Here is a 19719-nt window from a genome sequence, read left to right as displayed (position 1 = left end):
AGCGAGTGCAAAACCCCCGCCCCTGCGGGCCCGGCCCGGCCCCCACCTTGCGCACGGCCCAGGGGGAGGCAGGGCACTGCCCCGCTGACTCCGCGCCCTGCCTTGCGCCCAGAGGCACGGGGCGCTGGGTCGGTGCCGAGCGCACCGGGGACTTGGCTCCGCTTGTGCTTGCGAGCGATCGCCCGGCCGGGGGCCGCCTCCTCCAGCCAACGCACCCCCCAGCGCAGCGCTCTTCCCCTCCGAGCCACGGGCACGCACCCAGCAACGGGGGAGATCGATGCTGCCGCCCTTGGCGGCCCCGGGAGAACCCTCTCCAGGGCTGGACCCCGCCTGCCCGTTCACCAGCTGCACGCACTCCGAGATGGGGCGCTGCTGAGGTCCTTCCAAGCGCAGAGAACCGCAGCACTCATCACAATAACTAGCCCCAACCCCCGGTGTACCAGGCTGCAGTGAGCGTCTTCCAGCGCCTGTCTGTATGAGCCCAGAGAACCGTGTGCACTCAGTACAGCAGTGATACAGCCCATCTCCCTTTGCCCCTTCCTCAGGGCTGCCTAGCGTTAGTGGGGCTCTGAGTTCATGCCCAAGGTGACCTATACAGTTGGATAGGTCTCAGCACCAGACAATAGCACAGAGAACCATGTGTACTCCCTCCAGGAATGAACGGCCGAGCCTGCGTTGGCCATTGACTCCTTAACCAGGGCTGTCCACGCTCTGGAACGCTTTGTGCTCCTTTCCCACTGGTTGGGGGTTATAAGGAGAATGAGTCTCTGTTCTAAGCGCCTGCTCAGATTCCCATAACTCTCCCTCGTCCATTTCCCCAGCAGCAGCACCCGGCAGCCCAGAGAAAAAGCAGTCAATGCAGCAGTGACCAGAGCCTTCCTGCCCATTTCCCCAGCAGTGCACAGCTCTACCTCACCTCCAAGTTGTGTAACACTATTTCTCTTGCTGTCACATATTTTCGAAGGGAACCGGGCCTGTGACCTAGAGGTGAGGTTTTGTTCTGTGCTGCCTGTATCTGCTCCATCACATTCCTTTTATTTTATGCTGGAAACATCATCATTTTTAAAAGAGCCCTGAGATCCAGATTCTGTTGAGATTCTGCACAACTTGCTGTGTGGCCTCAGTTTCCCCATCTGTCCAATGGGTTCTGAGGCTTTGTAAATGTGGTACAGAGGACTTTGAGAATGTTGGATGGAAGAGGCCGAATAAATGACTTTTTTTAAAAACCGGAGCAGTTTAGGCTGAATTGAAACGCACAAGTCCAAGAGGCATTTTCAGTGTGAGAAAATTCTCCAGAAGCAAACAAACACTTTGGTGTGTTTCCTTTCTAGACCCTAATGGAGACACCCTGCTTTTGGCCAACATTTTCAAAAGCGAGTAGTGATTTCATATGCTTTCATTTTGGGGGACCCAAAATAAGATGCCTGGAAGGCACCTAATTTTCAGAAAGTGCTAAGCAACTGCCCTCTGAGAACCTGGTGCCTTTACGGTGTCTCAAAGTGGACACCCCAAATCACTAATTGCTTTTGAAAATCTTTGCCTTAGTATTGTTGAAGGGGGGCAGAACATGATTTTTATTAATACCACTATAAAACACAATCATACGTAGAATTTACAGTATTATTCTTCAAAGCATTATATGAACTTTAACTAAAAAGCCATGCAACATTCCTTGGTTGCAGGGGGAGGGGCGTGTTGTTATGCCCATTTTACAGAAGATGAAGGCAAGCAATAATTATGGCAAAGCTTTTTAAGCCTTGGAGCCTGTAATTAGACACCTGTATGAAAGTGACCCAATTTTCAGAGCTGCTCAGCACCTACAGCTCCCACTGACTTCACTGCGGGTTGCACCTGCTCATCACTTCTGAAAACCGGATCACTTTCACCTAGGTGCCTAAATATAGAATGAGCAGCCTAACTATAGGAACTGGGGTTTGAAAATTGTGGCCTAAATGACTCTTGCCCTAGGCCATACAACAAATCAGTGTCAGAACTGGACTCAAAATGAAGAGCATCTATATTTCCCTGGCCCATGCTCTCTCCAGACCATGCTGTCTCTTACATACAAATTAGCTGATGAAGGAAAAACATGGCTGTGCGGTTTATCCTGCTGGTTCGAGCAACTCTTATATGTTAACTGTTGATCCCTTGTAATTACATGGTACTATGTATGTAGGATATAATTTAGCACCTAGTGGGCAAGCAAATGTGGTTTCTTTAGACATGGCTCATTTGCAAAGCAGCCAGAAGTGCTTTTACACGGACAGGTAGGTGTTGGTCAGGGTGCTCCTTCCCTCCATAGTTTTAGTTATATTGAGCTTTCATTTCCAAGTTCCTCATTTAGGCAACTCTACTGGAGGTGGCAACAGATGTAAGAATGCCAGCACAGACGGCACTGGTGGCTGATGGTACTTTTACTACCCAATTGTCTAGACTTGTTCTGAGCTTGTTAGATGACATAGTAGTAAAAATGCTGGTGGCCTGTCTATACACATACTCCCGTGGGTGGAACTGCACCAATGCTAGCACAATGGTGGGAAATTTTTATGTGAAAGCTCAGTATAGACACAGCCTACGGGGCCAATTCTGTTCTCAATTACGTGGATGGCACCTGAGCCTTCTGCACTGGAAGGGAGAAGGACTGGATGACATAATAGGCCTTTTGCATCTGTAACTTGCCTTATTTTATGACTCTATGAACCCCACTCAATGCAGAGGAAATGATAGCAAAATTTGGCCCAATATGTTTACAGAAGGAGAAAATGCTCCTAACAGAGTATAACTGGCTGTTTTCTCTGAAAGCCTGATCCAAAGTCAACTGCCTTTACAAAGAGGTGCCAGATGTGTATGAGGTAGATAATGGAAGCCACCTACCACAGGAGGAAAAGTATTGTTTGAAGATACATACATGGGATGCTATCAGGAGAGTGTAAGGGCCAATAGGAGTGAGGCTAGAGTGAAAGGACAGCATGCTCAGAAGAAACCATCACATCCTCATGTCCTGATGCTAACAGTTACTGTCCCAGGTAAAATCAACATGCCTGCAGCTGCTGTAGAGGAAGTGTGGCTGGCATTTTACCAATTACCCACACAAATCGCCTGAAAACAAACCGTAATGTCCAAACCACTATGTATCCCTGCAGTAGGTTAGGTCATATAAACATTAAGCTGCTGGGACACTGGTGAGTGATTCTAGGCCCCCCATGCAGTATCCACAGCACCAAGCATATGCCAGGGAAATTGTGGGTGCCACAAGCACTAATCACCCATAATGCTGAGGGCTGGCAATTGACCAGAGGTATATTGGATGGGCAGAAGGAAACACCATTGCACAAACCAACATACGTCAAGGACTCAGTTCAGGGGGCACTGTAGAAGTACTGGCTACAGAATGATTAAAAGATACCCCCATTTTCAAACATGATTTGACCTGGAGAGATCAAGTCCCGTGCCTCTGAAAATAAGAAACCACAAGAAGGCACCCATTTATCTTTCTTGGCATTTATACTGCAACCATTGCCTTCTAGCCCTCAGCATCACCCCCCTCCCCCACTCAGTGATTAATGAACCACAGCTCCTTGGTCGTGGCCAGCTCTGGGCTTGTTATAGCTGCCAGAACGTCAGCTGCCCAGAGACCATTCCATAAGGAGGAAGGAAGGAACGAACTACTCCCTGGGCAAGCAGCCTGCTCCTGGCATAGCAACTGTCTCAGTGGTCAAACCATTTCAAGGAAACCCCACATGCTCCAGTTCCAGGTGCTCAGACAGTTGCAGAAAGGTAACTGACCGGAAGAGTCAGCACCACTCAATGATTCTGATGCCTAATGGTGACACATGGAATGTAACTATTGGCTTGTATCAGACTGGCAAGAGTTTTCATTGGCTCCATTAAGAGCTCAATGGCTAGGCCTGGGGATAGTCATGCTGCCTCTCAATCATTATGCTAGTCACCCACAAACCCACCATGATGGGAGTTTAGTCCTCACCCCAGCTCAGTAAGCAACCAGCCAGACAAGGAACATACACACCCACACACACACACCCCCAAACCAGCAAACAGCTGGACCAGAACAGTGCAAACATGGAAACTGGTCCCATCTGACTCAATGGACACAGTGACACACATCACTTGGCACCTTGTGTAAATGTACATAGAGGTGCAAGTTCTTGGGAAACCCACCACATTCCTCATACCTACATAACACTCAGGCACCAGGTGAGTGGTGTTCTGTCCTAGAGAAGACAGTTAAGCACACTAAGCAGTTTTCCTTCAGTCTCCATTGATGGTATGGGACTAGTGCTGGAGATGGTGGGGGCAGGGTACAGAAAACAAGACAAGGAGAAGAACCCCTGAGGGTAACAGAACCACCATTCAGAGCCACCAGCTCTTTATAGAGTAGTACCAACAAGAGCAGGATACTAAAAGCAACAGCACAGCCTAGTCATCACTAGGAGACTTGCAACGTGCGTCCCAAGGAGAAAGGAAAGAAATTCATGGCAGCATTGCTCGCCATGTGTGTGTCTCTAGGAATGTTACCATTACAAAGCTATGGTCGAGGGGGTACCTGCATGACTAATTATCAAGGGCTCGTGTCATGAGGTGTACAAACCCACATTGGACCAGAGCAGAAAGGGGTTAACAATCTGTCCCAGAAAACAGGGAATTAAATTAGCCCTGCCCTGCAACACCTGCCAGAAACATCAAGCCTGGAGGGAGAGCTCGCCAGCTGTATTTAATAAAGGGAGAACAGAAAATAAAAGGCTTCAGAAAAGTGAGGATTATAAACCTGCAAGAAGGGTCTTGACACTCATAGTCAGCTACTTCGCTTCCCTGGGGAAGGCTCAGTTTAGGTGACAGGCTGTATGACCACTCAGTGAGTGAAGAGAATGACCAGGTCTCCTTGCAGACTGTGAAGGCAAAATTAGACTAGATGATTTATTTCCTCTGGCACTGACCCCAGCCCATACCCAAGTGGGGCATGAGCACCTTCTTGATTGCTTTGCTGGTTTGTTTTGAGTAAAACTAAAGAGGGTTTTTCCTCCTCCTCCAGCACCACCATGACGTGCAATCCTTTTGGCTCCAGCTGAAGCCAACATCCCTCTCGGAGGAGCGTAAGGAGCCGTGGTTGTCCCTCGGCAGCGGCCCCTGGGGGAGACCATGCCTCCTCAAGCAGTAGGGGAAGGCTCCAGAAACAAAAAAAAAAAGGGGGGGGGGAGGTTTAGGGGCAGTCTATGTGCCTGGCTCTTTTGGCAGGCTAGGGCGACATACAGTGACTTGCAAACAGGTAGCCCCCCCAAGTAGTCTGTAAGCACAGGCCCTTTGGCAGGGCCTGGCACAAACACAGTCAAGGGGCTGAGGCAGGGGTGAGTCTGCCACACCAGTGTACCACCAGGGCTGGTAGGGGGACCCAACACCACCCCTATCCCAGTGGGTCCCAGCCCAGGGTCCTAACAGCAGCAAAATGTTCTGCCACTGGGTCAGCAGAGCACCAGCCAAAATGCGCTGATGGGTGCTCGTGAAGGTGTACAGCTGGCCTGTAGTTGGCTATCTGTGGGCTACTTCCTACTTGCCCTTTATGATGTACTTGCAGCTTGGGGCTGTCCTGTCTCCCTGGGGTACACAGCGAGTGGCAGTCCTAGCAGTTCCTTGGCATCTGTGTTGTCGGGCAACTCTGGTGGGTCAGGCCTGGCCATGGTGCAATAGGAGTCTGCGCCAGCTTCCCACTCCCACAGCGAATGAAATCTCCTCCTCTGGAAGCTCTCCCATGGCTGAGCTGCAGGCCTAGCTTTTATACCTCCCCTTCCTGGTCCGCCCCTCCACTTTATGGCAGGCAGGTCGTGACGTACCCAATTCTGCCCACCATGGAGTGGGTCAGTCCCTGGGTGTTGGCCTCTGGGGGAGGCCATGCCTCTTCATTACAGGGAGGAAATGGAAAAACTGGTTCAAAGAGCAAGTTGATGGATCCTTGTGTAATGAAAGCTTTTGTACTCTTGTCTCTTTTTGACCTGATCAGTTAGCCCAAATTTGGGGGCTTGCAGGTTGTTTCTGTTAGGAGGAAAAATTGATGATTGAGGCAGGTGTCTTTGGTGCAATCCTATTTACTTACAAAAAATGTACAAAGTGCTGTTTACCAGCATGCAGCAGGAATCCAACATTAGAAGACAGTTCAAAGCCTCTTAACCAGCACTCTGCCCACAAGTACCCTCTTTAGACTTGCTCAAGGCTGCACTACCAGTCCTTGCTTAGGCTGTGACCACTCCTTCCTTGCTGCCCTCTCTCTCAGCTTCTCTGGTCTTTCTCGCTGTTGCTCTCTCAGACATACACAAACTAACAGCCTGCAAAAGCCCTCCACCCACATGTGCTTTGCATGTGCCTTTGGGTGGTGACATGTGCCTGTGTGTTGTCTAGTGGCTCCTATTTTTTCAGCTACCTGGTTCGATAAAGAGCTTAATGGCTTCTTACAACAATCTTCAAAGAAGTGCAGTATTTATACCCAACCCTTACCTGTACCATGGGCCTCTGCCAAGTCTTGTGTTGTGCTATATTTTAAAAGGCAGCACGCTAATTTCTGTGCCAAGTGTGTTGTCCCACTCATTTCATACTGATCTATGGAAAATCAGATTCTGCTCCCAAACCAGTTTAGCCCCACTGATTTGAATGGAATTTTTCCTGCTTTACACCACTAAGTGAGATAAGGCCTCAGATCTATATGGGTATTCAGCTCTGGCTGCACACTGAGGGCCTGATTCACCCCTGCATTATTCCAGTTTTACAGTGTTACTCTTTGAAAACAATTGAGTTCCTCCAGTTTTATGCTAGATTAAGGAGTGGTGAATCAAGCCTTGAATGTGCATGAATAGACCATGCTGCATTAGGAATCATGAAGCAGAAGGCATTTCCTATGAGCAGCAGCTGAATAGGAATTGAAAGTAAGGAAATGTACCAACTTGCTGTGATGCTGGCAGTCCAGGTTCCATCTCATGCCTAGGCCCCCATTGAACACTGACAAATGCATAGCTGGAAACCCATCTGGGTCAGCTGTGTGTTAGTATTGTATAGTATTCCTCTCCAAGGAAAGAAGACCCATAGACACCAGACAAGCCATTGGGGATCACCACCAGACAAGAGACTTCACTGATTGCTCCCACCACACCAATGAAGGGGAGATTGCAAGCTGATGGGACATGCTTGTTCACTTTGGGGGAAGTCAAGTACAGAACTCACAACCAGTTTCAGGTGTGTGCCCTGCTTCCTCACAGTCTGCCCTGAGGTTGGTACTTGTAAGCCACTCTAAACTACTTGGCAGTTGCTACAGAAGATCTTATGACCAAGTTGGGGATTCAGGGGGTTGTTTCTAATATTTATGTTGCAGGATGATAAAAGCCATGAACTCAGAAAAAAACTCCCTGGCTAAAAGTGAGACAGACTTGCATGCAGATAGCCCTGATACGAAGCAGGCATCCTTGCAGCAGATTAGATGAGCCGCACAGCCAATCAGCACTGGGAATGACATTGGATCACCTAGCTCAGAAGCATGGTTAGATCAATAAATTACAGTAAAGAGAAGGTGGGTGAGGTGATATCTTTTATTGGACCAATGTGTGTTGGTTAGAGACACAAACTTTGGAGCTTACACAGAGCTGTTCTCCAGGTCTGGGAAGAGTACTCTGTGTAAGCTCCAAAGCTTGTCTCTCTCACCAACAGACACTGGCCCAATGAAAGATATCACCTCACCCACCTTGTCTCCCTAATACCTGAGATCAACACAGCTACAACACTGCAAACAATTACAGCGAAGGCAATCACAATACAGAATTTGATAGCAAGAACTGCTGATAAGGAAAATGCAGTGACAACCAGTCACTGAACAATGGCAGCTGTAGCCAGCTAGTGTTGAAAATCAAATGCATATATAATGTAAGCTACCTTTTGAGTGCAAACTCTAGTTCTATACAGGGCCACCTCCACTGGTTGTACACTACCATGAAATAATCCAAAGAGAAGAAGGATTTCCATGAACACTAGCCTGAGAAGGCAGGGTACCAATCACGACCTAAGTTTCTGCAATTACAGAGAGCACCATAAGGATTAACACAAGTATTGTTCTCTGGCAAAGGCGGTAGCCTGAATTAGCGCTATGCAAGCCACCTTGCAGGGATAACCTACAACCCCACACAATGTAACACCTGTGCCTGTATCTTACAGAACTAGAACATCACCATGGAAAGGGCCATTCAGATGCTGCAAAAGGCATGAAAATAGACCACACCTCTAGGATACTTATGCAGTGGTACTCCATAAACAACTGCTTGTCTACACTAGCCCTCCGCTGCCTTCAGCTGGGTGGTGCTGTCATATCAAATGTGGGAAGAGACCTGGTGGGGCACCAATGGTCAGTTGTGCTGCACATCTCCAATATATAGGTGTATGAGGCAGTAGGAAATTAATATATATAAAATAATCACACCCCAACCCTTGTCTGTAAGGCTCAGTGATAAACAGGAGATATGAAAGGATATAGAACAATAGGTCATGTCAGGCACAATGTCTCAGAAAGAACCTTGTGGGCTATGTGACACTTCGAGCAAAATCCTGAGCCATTTGAGTGTGATTAGAAATAACTACAGACTACGGCCTAGCCTGTATTCCCTGCACACTGACTGTTGCATGTGCCGCAATACAACCACGGCCCAACTTCAGGCCTTGGCAAGGGTTATATTTCACCAGTGATGTATCAGCAAACAGGCTGTAGAAACACTAATAAGCTAGGGAGAAGGATAATCTTGTGACTAAAGCACTAGAGGTCCAATCCAGCCTCCACTGTGGCCAGTGAAAAGACACTTATTGACTGTAATGGGCATTGGATCAAGCCCTAGGAAAGCTGGTTTCTAGTCTTGATTCTGTCATGAATTTCATTTGTGACTGTAGTGGGCTAGTGCAATGTTTCTCAACGACCGCTCCGTGGACTGGCACTGGTCCCAGAGATCCCCCTGACCCAATTTAGGAAGACAGCAAGATGGTCCCTGGCATCAACAAGGTTAAAAAAACACTGGGTTAGTGGACACCATCACCAGCCTGGGACAAAACTGGCTACACCCAGCTCAGGTTGCAACCCTTACCTCAGGCCTTGTTCATTCACAAAAAGGAAATGTGGAACAATAACAAAGAGCCCCAGTACCATTCCTCACTGAGAGTGTGAGGCCTTGAGACCTTCCCTAGCCTCCAGGGTGGTCAGTGGTACTTGTCTGTCTGCTCGCTCAGCCTGCAGCTGCCAGAGACAAATACACTCCCAAGGCTCTCCTAATCCCAGGCTCCCTTAGGGAGCTGGGACCCTCCTTTATATTCCCTCTTTAGGAATAAGCAGACCCAATCATTTGATGCTGTTTAGGTGGGTCAGATGATTCTTAGCACCTGCCTGCTGGGCCCCTCTCCAGAACACACCAGCTGCTCCCTGGCTCTTAAAGGGGCAGACCACCCTGTTACAGTGACACTGGGCAAATCACAGCCACTCTGTGCCTCAGTTTCCCCACTTTTAATGAAGATTGATATGCCTCCCAGCAGTGTTGTGAGCACAGCTAGGGGAATAGTGGTGGTGATGGAAATTATCTTAGAACCTTTTTGCAAATTCTGAAGCATATCCCGTGTATGCCTACAAGCCCCCAATTTCTTTTATTTTTGTAATTTTTCATTTTGCCTTCTAGGAATTATGTTTTCTTTTCTTTTGTCCCCTTTGGAGGGGTAGGGGGGTGAGAGGGCCTGGCCAGAATAAAACAAAAGCAAAAGAAATTCCTGAAATTCCCAGTAAGGAAGTGGGGGGGAGAAGAGGCTAGAGAGAGACCATCCCACAGTGGCAGCTCCTGGGCTCGGTGGGACTTCCCATTCCAGGTGTTCTGACCTGGTGCACTGTCTGTCATGACAATGGAGGGGCAGCCAAGCCAAACCTGAGTGGCGTTGCAACCCTGTGCACCAGGGTTTTTTTTCATTTTTTTTTTCATTATCTTTCATTTTTTATTTTGTTTTCAGTTTTCTTTCCTGTTATTTCACATTTACAAAAAAGCATGAAGCTCCAGCAATCATGACTGTAGTATCATCAAGAGCCTCTTTTCTGATGGCTGTGCAGATTAACTAGAATGAGTCAGTGAGTCACACACATGCTCCAGGCGCCACTGGAAACAACGCTACTAACTGCTGTGTCAGGGCTCACAGATAAAGGGCTGCATGCTGTGACTGTTTGCTCACACATTTGCCACATTTACATATATATGGCCACCTACAAAGGCTCGCCCATGCTGCCACATTGATAGCTACAGGCACTGAACAAGCACGTATGCATTGATGCCCAGATGTCTACAAGATAACTAGCATCTGGCGGAACTCTGAAATGCACTAAGAACTATGATTTACTGAGACACGCCCTTGCCTTGAGCCACTTGGTCACTGTTGGACATGTTACCACACAGCCACGTGAGATGGGTTACAAGACCTACTCTCAACCAGTCTTCACATAACAGAGATGTAATTGTTCAGAGGGGTTTCCTAGAGTACATGTTAAGGGATGCTACGTATTTGGATGTGATGCATGCAAATATGTGACCCAAAGCCATCAACAACACAATGGTGACAACGGACACACTCTGTGGACCGTATCACATCAGGGAACTCATCAAGAGAAGACTGGCAAGCCACACTAGCCACTCATATACTGATCTGAAGGACACACTGACAATGAATCGTGCACTTATCTGCTGCACTACATTTGCAAAGCTATACAGAAGAACCTGGCTGGAATACTGCCTCGCCAAAGTATGATTAAAATTTACCAACCCAGGTACAAAATCTACTCACTAAAATTTTGATATTTTACCTGCCTGCCCAAAAAAAAAAAAAAAAAAAAAATTACTTGTCCAAGGCAAAGAGTCAGGTAGAATTTTCTAAACCAGGAGTTCTCAAACTTTTTTTTCTGGGACCCCCCTTTGAAAATATTTCAGGCTGTGCGACCCCCCCAAAAAAAGTGATGACCCCTCCCATGCCATGCCACTGCCTCCTCACATGCTATGCTATCCTTTCTTTGGCATTGCTGCTGGGGGTGGCGTTGCCTTCAGAGCACCAGACCAGCAGCTGCTGCTCTCTGGCCACACAGCTCTGAAGGGCTCTGGCTGTCAGCCATGCATGGAGCCGACAGCCATAGCCATAGCATGCATGGGGGCTGACAGCTCATGACCCCCCATAATAACCTCGCGACTCCTTGAGGGGTCCCAACCCCCAGTTTGAGACCCCCTGTTCTAAACCTTCCATCCTGTATCTGTGGTGGATATGCATAGAGAAAGATACAGATTGGTTGATTGACTTAGTGATACCCATCATCACAAAGTATCTGGGCACAAAAGCAAAAAATGCAAATTAAGCTGTCATCATAATGAATCCATTGCAATCGACTCAAGAATTCAGTACAGCTCTTGTACTGATGTTCTGTATATATCACACACCAGTTCTGTTTGCCTGCACTATGCATTCAGAGTCTGCCCACACAGGTTACTCTGTAATCATTATTGAGATAGTATGCTGGACCTGATAGCACTGTTGCTTCCAAGTAACCATAATCTCATGATGGGCCAATTGGCTATGTTGCTTTCGGAGGCATATCGTTACCTAGACAACAGTCACTCTTGACCATAGTTTGTTTACTGAAGCAGGCTGAACTAAACTGCCTAGATCAGGGGTGTCAAACTCATTTGCTGTGGCGGGCCAGATTTGAATTAAATGTACTTCAAGTGGGCCATACATACCATAAATCGAAACACTAGGCACTTGAGCGTTGTGTCTCGTGCTCCATGCGCTGCCGCCAGAGTACACAGATCTCGTGGCAGCGTGCGATGCCGCGAGAGCTCACGGTGTTGTACCCTTTGGCGGCAGCACGTGACGCTGCTAGAGAGTACAACGCCGCGAGATGTCGCGGCAGCACGCGCTGCCACCAGGAGCCAGACCAAAAAGGTTGGTGGGCCATATCCAGCCCACGGGCCAGATGTTTGACACCCCTGGCCTAGATGCAGTGTTATGACTTGCAGCTTAGATCTGGCCCAACATGAGTGACTAAGGCTCATCTTGTGGAAGATAGAATTAGGGACATAAATGAATTATCTGGTTGAAAACAGAATGTTTGTGCTAAATAAGATAAATAAATAGGTCAGTAGGCTAAGAAGACAGAATGTCAGAGCCAACTAAGATAAGAGAGAGAACACGCAGGGAACTATTTACTATGGACTAGATAACAAGGGACAGAATAAATTAGGAATGTAGAGATGAGGTAAAGAGGAGGTTGAAGCATGGACAGTGCATACTGCACAGGGATTGGTTCCTGCAAAGTAACCAAGCCAGTCCAAAATGTATGATGCAGTGTATAGTAAATGCAATGCGATGTGTAATGTATATAATGGGAGAAGGTTTCTGTGTAACTTTGGAGTTGTGATGTACATGGCATCCATCCTCCCTGCGTTTGAGTCTGATCAACTCAGCGTAGCACTGCTGTATGCCAAATAAAGATCCCTAAGTGAAGAAGGCAGGAGTTGAAGTGCGTTCTTGGGAAGCTGAGTGGAAAGAGGTCTTAGAGGGAAACTCAACAGGCCGCAGCTTCCCCTTCTGTTAGCCATATTACTTCCTCCACTCATATGCTCACATCATTCTATCAATGCACACTATAGACCATAGTTTCTCAACCTGTGGTACGCGTACCCACAGGGGTACGTGAGACACAGGCAGGGGGTATGCGGCAAAAAACCCAGTGAAGGGAGGCAAGCGGCAGCTGCCGACTTGCAGCCGCCTGCTTCCCTCCCTGTCCTCGCTCCCAGCTGGGAGGTAGATGGCAGCCACCCCAGTCCTGGGAAGCTGGGCGGCAGCCACCGGCTTTTTGGGATGCCGGGCGGCAGCCGCCTGTGTCCCTCTCAGTCCCAGCTCCCAGGTGGGAGCCCAGCAGCAGTCTTGTGCGCCCTGTGAGCTGGGTTCGCAGCTGGGTGGCTGCCACTCGCGCCCCGGCTCCGAGCCGAGAGACAGCCTTCCACGTCCTGGCTTGAAGACAGGCAGCAGCTGCCTGCCGCCTGCCCACGTCCCTGGGTACCAGCCTGCACAGAAGCCTCCTCCACCCCAGCTTGGAGCAGATGACGGTCACCCATCTCCCGGGCTGGCAGCTAGACAGCAGCTGCCTGCAACTTTCCCAGGTCGCAGCTCCCCTCCCCGGCTCAAAGCGCAGAAAGCCAGGTGGAGAGCGCAGCAGCTTGCCTAGTCCTGGAGCCGGGCTCTACTCACAGGCTTATTTGTCAATTTCACTGCTCTGCTATCCACTCTGGGTTGCTAGTGCCTGCTCATACCTCACAAGTTCCCACCTGTGTGTGGAGAACACCACTTGACCCCGCCATCAGGCCACAGTGGTTGGCTGGCGTTGACCTTTGCTCCTATATGGAGGAAGGGGAGGAGGAAGGAGGGAGAAACAGCAGGGGGTTTTGTGATCTGCCACAGCCACACAGCACTGCAGAACTCAGAACTCTCCTGCTTTACGAGGAATAGTCATCCAGCGGTAAAGGGGGAAAAGATTGTATTTCTCAAAGTGGAAAATTGAATGTTGGGGTACTTATTAAAATTTTCAGAAGTCAGGGGTTACTTGCTACTTAAAAGGTTGAGAAACAGTGCTATAGACAATAGATATGTCTAAGGTCCAAGTAGGCATGTATGTTCTTGAGGATTGATAAAAACCTGCTCACATTTCATACCATTGAGGCACACACCATCACATCACTCCTCTGATGTGACACTGCGGCACCCCCTTCTGTATGTCTATGAAGCATTGTTGCATTGTCTATCAGCATCGACTCTATGTTGGATATATTCATTTGTATGCTCTAGTCGAGCTACCTATTTTATGAAAGACTCATCTTCATTAGAAGTATGAATCACATCTGATCTCTAGAACCAAGACTGCATCTGAGGAACTGGATCACATATTGAGCATGCAAACTTGTCAATAAAAGAAAATGTTAAGGGATGAATTCACAGGCTATGTGGACCCGACAGAACTACAGAGCATTGCTTTAGTTTGTATCCAAAACTAACTGAAGCCAGTGGGTCTTTCCATTGACATCAATGGGCTTTAGATTAGGCCCTTATATATTAATATTTATTATTATTGACATAGAACTATGGGTTCACATGGTGCAGTACCATAAGACAAATATTTTGTGCCAGAAAAATAACAGATTCTCTGCCTTGAAAAGGCTATTTTGAAGGCCACATGCGGGCACTTCACTCCACAACAAACAGAACAATGTGAGAAAGACAATTACGAGGGAATGTGCATCTGGCATGTGTCACAGAATATGTGACTTTTGAGAAGGAGTTCTGGAAATGATACTTGGAAGGTTGTTTCAGACAGAAAGGGGCAAGGAATGACATGGCAGGAGCCCCTGAAATGACAAGATGGTGACTGATACATCAATGGATTTGTTATGGATTAGTTATGGTTCTTACAATGACAATTGGCAGGTAATTGTAACTACTGCAGCAGGTATCTATGTAGGAGTGGCCAACACCCAACGCACAACCATGTAATAAGTGACGCATGAGCATAAGTGGTTATGGGAGAGATCATAAAAGTCTCCATTGTGGACTAAAGGCTTGTGACCCCAGTGAGATTCCATGGAGACACATACTCCTGCTTGAACTACAGTGCCATTTATTGATGGCTAAGACAGACAAGACATTAAGGGCCTGATCCAACTCCAATGAAATCAATGACTTTAACAGGAGCTGGACTGTACCCTTACAGCCTCATTTTTCAGAAGTTCTGTGCACTCAGAACTGCTGATGATTTCAACCGGAGTTGTGGGTGCTCAGTACTTCTGAAAAGCAGATACCCTGGCACCCATTCAACAGTGAATGATGAAACAGCTATTGCTGTCATCATTCCTCATTAATCCTTATTGTGTCAGCTCTTCTGCAACATGTACAACACTATCAATACATGTGATCTCTGTACATTAACACACACAGCCGGTGCTTTTTACATATTATCATAAACAATAAACATTCAACACTGTGACCAAAAGGGCTAATGAGATAGGTGGATGCATAAACAAGGGAATCTCAAGTAGGAGTGGAGAGGTTATTTCACCTTTGTATTTAGCACTGGTGTGACCGCTGCTGGAATATCTTGTCCAGTTCAAGAAGGATAATGATAAATTGTAGACAATTCAGAGAAGTGCCATGAGAACGATTACAGGATTAAAAAAACATGCTTATAATGATGGACTCAATGACCTCAAACTATTTATCTTAACAAAGAGAAGATTAAGGGGTGACTTGATTACAGTCTATAAATATCTGCATGGGAGACAAATATTTGATAATGGACTCTTCAGTCTAGCAGATAAAGGTATAACAATGCAATGGCTGGAAGCTGAAACAAGCCAAATTCAGAGTGGAAATAAGATGTAAATTTTTAACAGTGAGAGTAATTAACCATTGGAACAATTTACCAAGGTCATGGTGGATTCTGGCAATTTTAAAATCAAGAATGGATTTTTTTTCTAAAAGATATGCCCTAGGAATTGTTTTGGGGAAGCCCTACAGCCTGCATTATACAGGAGGTCAGAAGAGATGATTACAGTGGTCTTTTCTGGCCTTGGAATCTATTAATCTATGACCCCTCAGCAATGGTTTCATAGCAGAGGCTGGGGCTGTAAAGAGATCTTTCATTTTTAAGGCTTCTTGATTTTACAATGTAATTTAAATAATATGAACACTTAAGAATTATCCTTGAACCAAATGGGCAGGTAATACCTAAAATGCGAAGTTTCAAGCATCTGTGCTACAGAATTCAGGAAAATGGGGAAATGGAGGATGAAATTAGAGCCAGGATAATAAATGCCTATCTCAAATGGAGAGAGATAAGTGGTGTAGGCTGTGACAGTAAGATACCAGTAAGATTAAAAGGGAAAGACTATACCCATGATGGTCCATCCAGTTTTAATGCATGACACTGAGTATTGGGCAAGAAAACGAAATGTGAATGTTGAGATGGATGAGTGGTGTAAGCAAGAAAGACCACATGAAGAATGTGTTTTAGAGACATGCTCAAAGAAACATCCAGAATTGAAACAATGAGGGAGTGCAGGCTTAGATGGTTTGTTCATGATTTAGCACATTCCTGACATCTGTGGGTAAGAGTCCAGCAGATCAAGACTGGGATGGGGCAGAGGACATGGCATTGAACTGAGCACTTTTGAGGAAGAGGACTTGTAGAGCTGACCCCATTTGATGGGATTAATGCAAGGAAGAAGATACTAGTGAACATTTGCTAGCAAATTAGGAAGTATTATTTAAACTAAACTTACTCAATGTGTGAGCAAGCAACACAGTATCTCTCTAAGTCTCAAAACCCAGTAATTCACAATGGGTCTCCCAGTTCTTAGTACAAATCAGCAATATTTTACTGTATTAAGGATATTATTAGTGAATTATTCATAAATAACAAAAACAACGAGAGTTCTGTGGCACTTTAAAGACTAACAAATTTAATTTAATTTAATATTAAATTTGTTAGTCTTTAAAGTGCCACAGAACTCTCGTTGTTTTTGCCGTATACAGACTAACATGGCTACCCCTCTGGAACTATTCATAAATAACAGATTAAGATCTCTACACACCATTTTGATTTTGTTTGGGTACATAAGTACTTGCAGTGTGAACCCACAGATATCACACAAGACGGTGAATCAGTAAATCCTGAGTTCTGTTCCCCTACCACTGACATGTTGTACAATCCTGGGCAAGTTCAGCTGCACTTCACTTTGCAAATATGTAAATTGAAAATCATGATGCTTATCCTCCTGCAAAAGCACTTAGAGAGCAGTAATGATTATTATTCTCTTTTGGGAGGAAAAAGCAAATTAACACTCAGTATCAGTGGAGTTAGTTACATCAGAGATGAATTGATTACTTGATTTAGTGGGAAAACATTGAACTTTTTTTCTGAAGGCCTCCGAGACTTGCCTCATCTCTTGTGATACAACTAAAAAAGTGGGTTAATACCTTTTCTGCTGTAATGGCATTTTGTGTGTGTGTGTGTAGGGTGCGTATAGTGAAACAAGTAGGATGGTCCTAGCTAGAGGTATAATAAGGTCATTAGCACTTTCTGGGTTGGGTGGTGTGTGTTTGGACATGTCTTGCTGATTAAAGTGTTTATTTTCCCTTTAATGTGTGCATGTAACTCTCATAAACGTTAATGGGAGTTACATCAGTGCCTGATGAGAGGAGAACTGAATCCCTCCCCCATTTGGGAAAGGAGATGGAGTGATGCTGGTAAAGACTCTGGTTGACAAAGTGTAGAACTGGAATTTCCCTTGCATTCCATCTTATGACCTTCCTGTCCCCACCAGCTGCCATTTCAGATCCAGTCACTGGCTTGACATCAATTGAGGCTGGATTGATGGTAGGACAACCACTCAGTCACAAAATATTTCCAGAAGGCTGAAAAAAACAGTGTTGGGGAAAGGATTACCAAAAATAAAAGGTTCACTGTCGCAGTTCTGAACTGTCTCTCCTTTCACCCTCCTGTTCCTTTGCTGCTTGACTTCCCTTACTCTTAAATCATCCACCCAGTTCGTCCTAGAAGTCCCCTTTCACACCATGTTGCTTGAATCTCTCTTCTACCTCCCACTCCTGAGACCTTTCTTCTGCTGGTTGAATCTCCCTCCCTAGATTCTCTGTGATATCCTGTTCACTTGAATCCTCAACTCCTCCATCTGCCCAACTTCTTCACTGACAGGTTCATAGGGGCAAGAAAGATATCTCCTCCTTTCTACTCTGAGGATCAACCTCCATTGGTGGGACGTCTCAACTGTGTATGCCCCATGTGTCTCTGCTGAATGTGGGAGCCAGGGCTGGCAGTGTCCTGATCTGATTCCTCATATGTGATATCTATCCAGGTTCTTTATATTGGTACCCATCACTGTAGTGTCTGAGCACTGCATTGCTCCTGGCACTACACTGGAGGCATGAACTGTAGAAAAAGGGCAGGCTGGCAGGGTCTTTAAAAGAGTCACCTACAGCTCTTGTGGCATCAGGTGCTTTTCTGACTGGCAGGCTAGTTGTGGCTTGGGGTTGCCCCACCACCACTGCATGACACTCCACTCTGATTGGGGGGCTTAGCCTCAGGCACCATACACCAATAAAACTGACTGCTACCAGTACCCCTGATACCAGCCCCCATCTTTCCCCTCCTCTCTTACAGACTCCCATGTTCAGACTTCAAACTCATCCATTAAAGTTCTCTCTTGGCTGAAATGGGTCCTGAAGCTTCTAAGTATCGTTACACTGGATGCATTTATTTATTTTTCCTACTGATTAATTTTCAGAATTGTGGGCGAGTCTGTAAAAAAGCCCAAACAAATAAATAAACCTTTATGATGTTGAGAAGATGCTTGTGTGAGCTTGTAAAACACAAATGGCTACAATGTAAATAAATCTCCCAAATGTACATGCAATAATACTCTGTGATGGCTTCATTTACTCTGCATTTGTATAATGCCCAAAGATCTTACATACTATGGCTCTGATCATATGTCCATGGAAGTTGATGGAGATTTTGCCATTGCCTTCAACAGGAGAAGGATCAGAGCCCTAAATATACAAATCAGTAGGAACCCTTCTCTCCTCCAGTCTAGCTTGAGTTGTTGAATAGGACAATGGAAACTCTACCTAGGCACAGTCTCAGACAAGAACAATATTAAAAAGAACATTGAGATGCATGGTTAGTGCCTTTCACTCTCCTACAACCCATGTGACTATTTCTTTGAGGCCAGTGGTTACTAGTTTTACATTTATTTAGCCACCAATCCCCAAAATATGTGGGCACCTTACAAGGCTTAAGATCTCAACAGAGACCAAATACTAGGATCCATTGCTCCTTGCCAGTCAGACAGGAAAGCATGGGCTTTCAGTAGAGCTGGTCAGGAGTTTTTTGACAAACTTTTTTATTTTGTTTTTTTAACGAAAAATGCTTGTTCGTTGAAACTGAAATTGTTCATGAAACAGGGTGGGCTTCAATGCATCTCCCAAGTTGAAAAATTTTGGGGGAAAAAAGTTTTGAAAATGTCAAATTAGCCCTTTTTCAACAATTTTGACCCAGAAGGTTTTTTTTTTTAATTCAAAACGACTTTTTGTTTCAAAATGTTAGTAAATTTAGTCTAAAAATCATTTTAAACAAAAAGAGAAGTTCAAATCAAACAAAACCTTTTGAAATTATCAAAATGAAATGTTTTGATTGACCCAAACTGAATTTTTTTTGGTTTGTTGGTTTGTGAGAATTTTCCAGATTTTGACTTCATCCTTGAATTCAGAATGTGAAAAATGTTCCAAATCTCAAAAATTCTCATGGGATGTGAAAACCATTTTCTTCTCAGCCATATTAGGTGTCTTTGCCTGAAAAATAACTATTGGCTAGGCAGAGTTGCTCATACCTGCTCTCTTGTTAGGCTTATCAGAATTTGATTTTAATGTTTTTATAATTTTGATGGATATTATTGAGGTTTACTTTTAAGCAGTTTCACAATTATGGGAAATTATGGGGTGGTCATACAATAATTATTTAATGACCGTACATGTCGAGTTTCAAAAAGAAAAAAACATTCTGGGCCCCACCACTGCAGCTGACAGCTCCCCTGCCCTGGGGCT

At 45.8% G+C, this 19719-nt stretch overlaps 1 long non-coding RNA gene across 1 annotated transcript; it reads right to left on the bottom strand.

Annotated features, from left to right (window-relative positions):
• Positions 1–8436: 8436 nt before the first annotated feature.
• LOC137155708 (uncharacterized) lies at positions 8437–9296 on the bottom strand. Its single transcript, XR_010920599.1, has 2 exons — positions 9120–9296; positions 8437–9023 (listed from the first exon to the last, which is right to left on the bottom strand). It is a non-coding gene; the product is annotated as an uncharacterized lncRNA (long non-coding RNA).
• Positions 9297–19719: the final 10423 nt, after the last annotated feature.

Source organism: Emydura macquarii, unplaced genomic scaffold, assembly GCF_026122565.2.
Source record: "Emydura macquarii macquarii isolate MOO-44397 ecotype Brisbane River unplaced genomic scaffold, CSIRO-AGI_Emac_v2 contig_295, whole genome shotgun sequence".
NCBI classification, from domain to species: domain Eukaryota; kingdom Metazoa; phylum Chordata; order Testudines; family Chelidae; genus Emydura; species Emydura macquarii.
The sequence above is the reverse complement of the archived record's forward strand: the minus strand, read 5'-3'. Positions and strand labels throughout refer to the sequence as shown.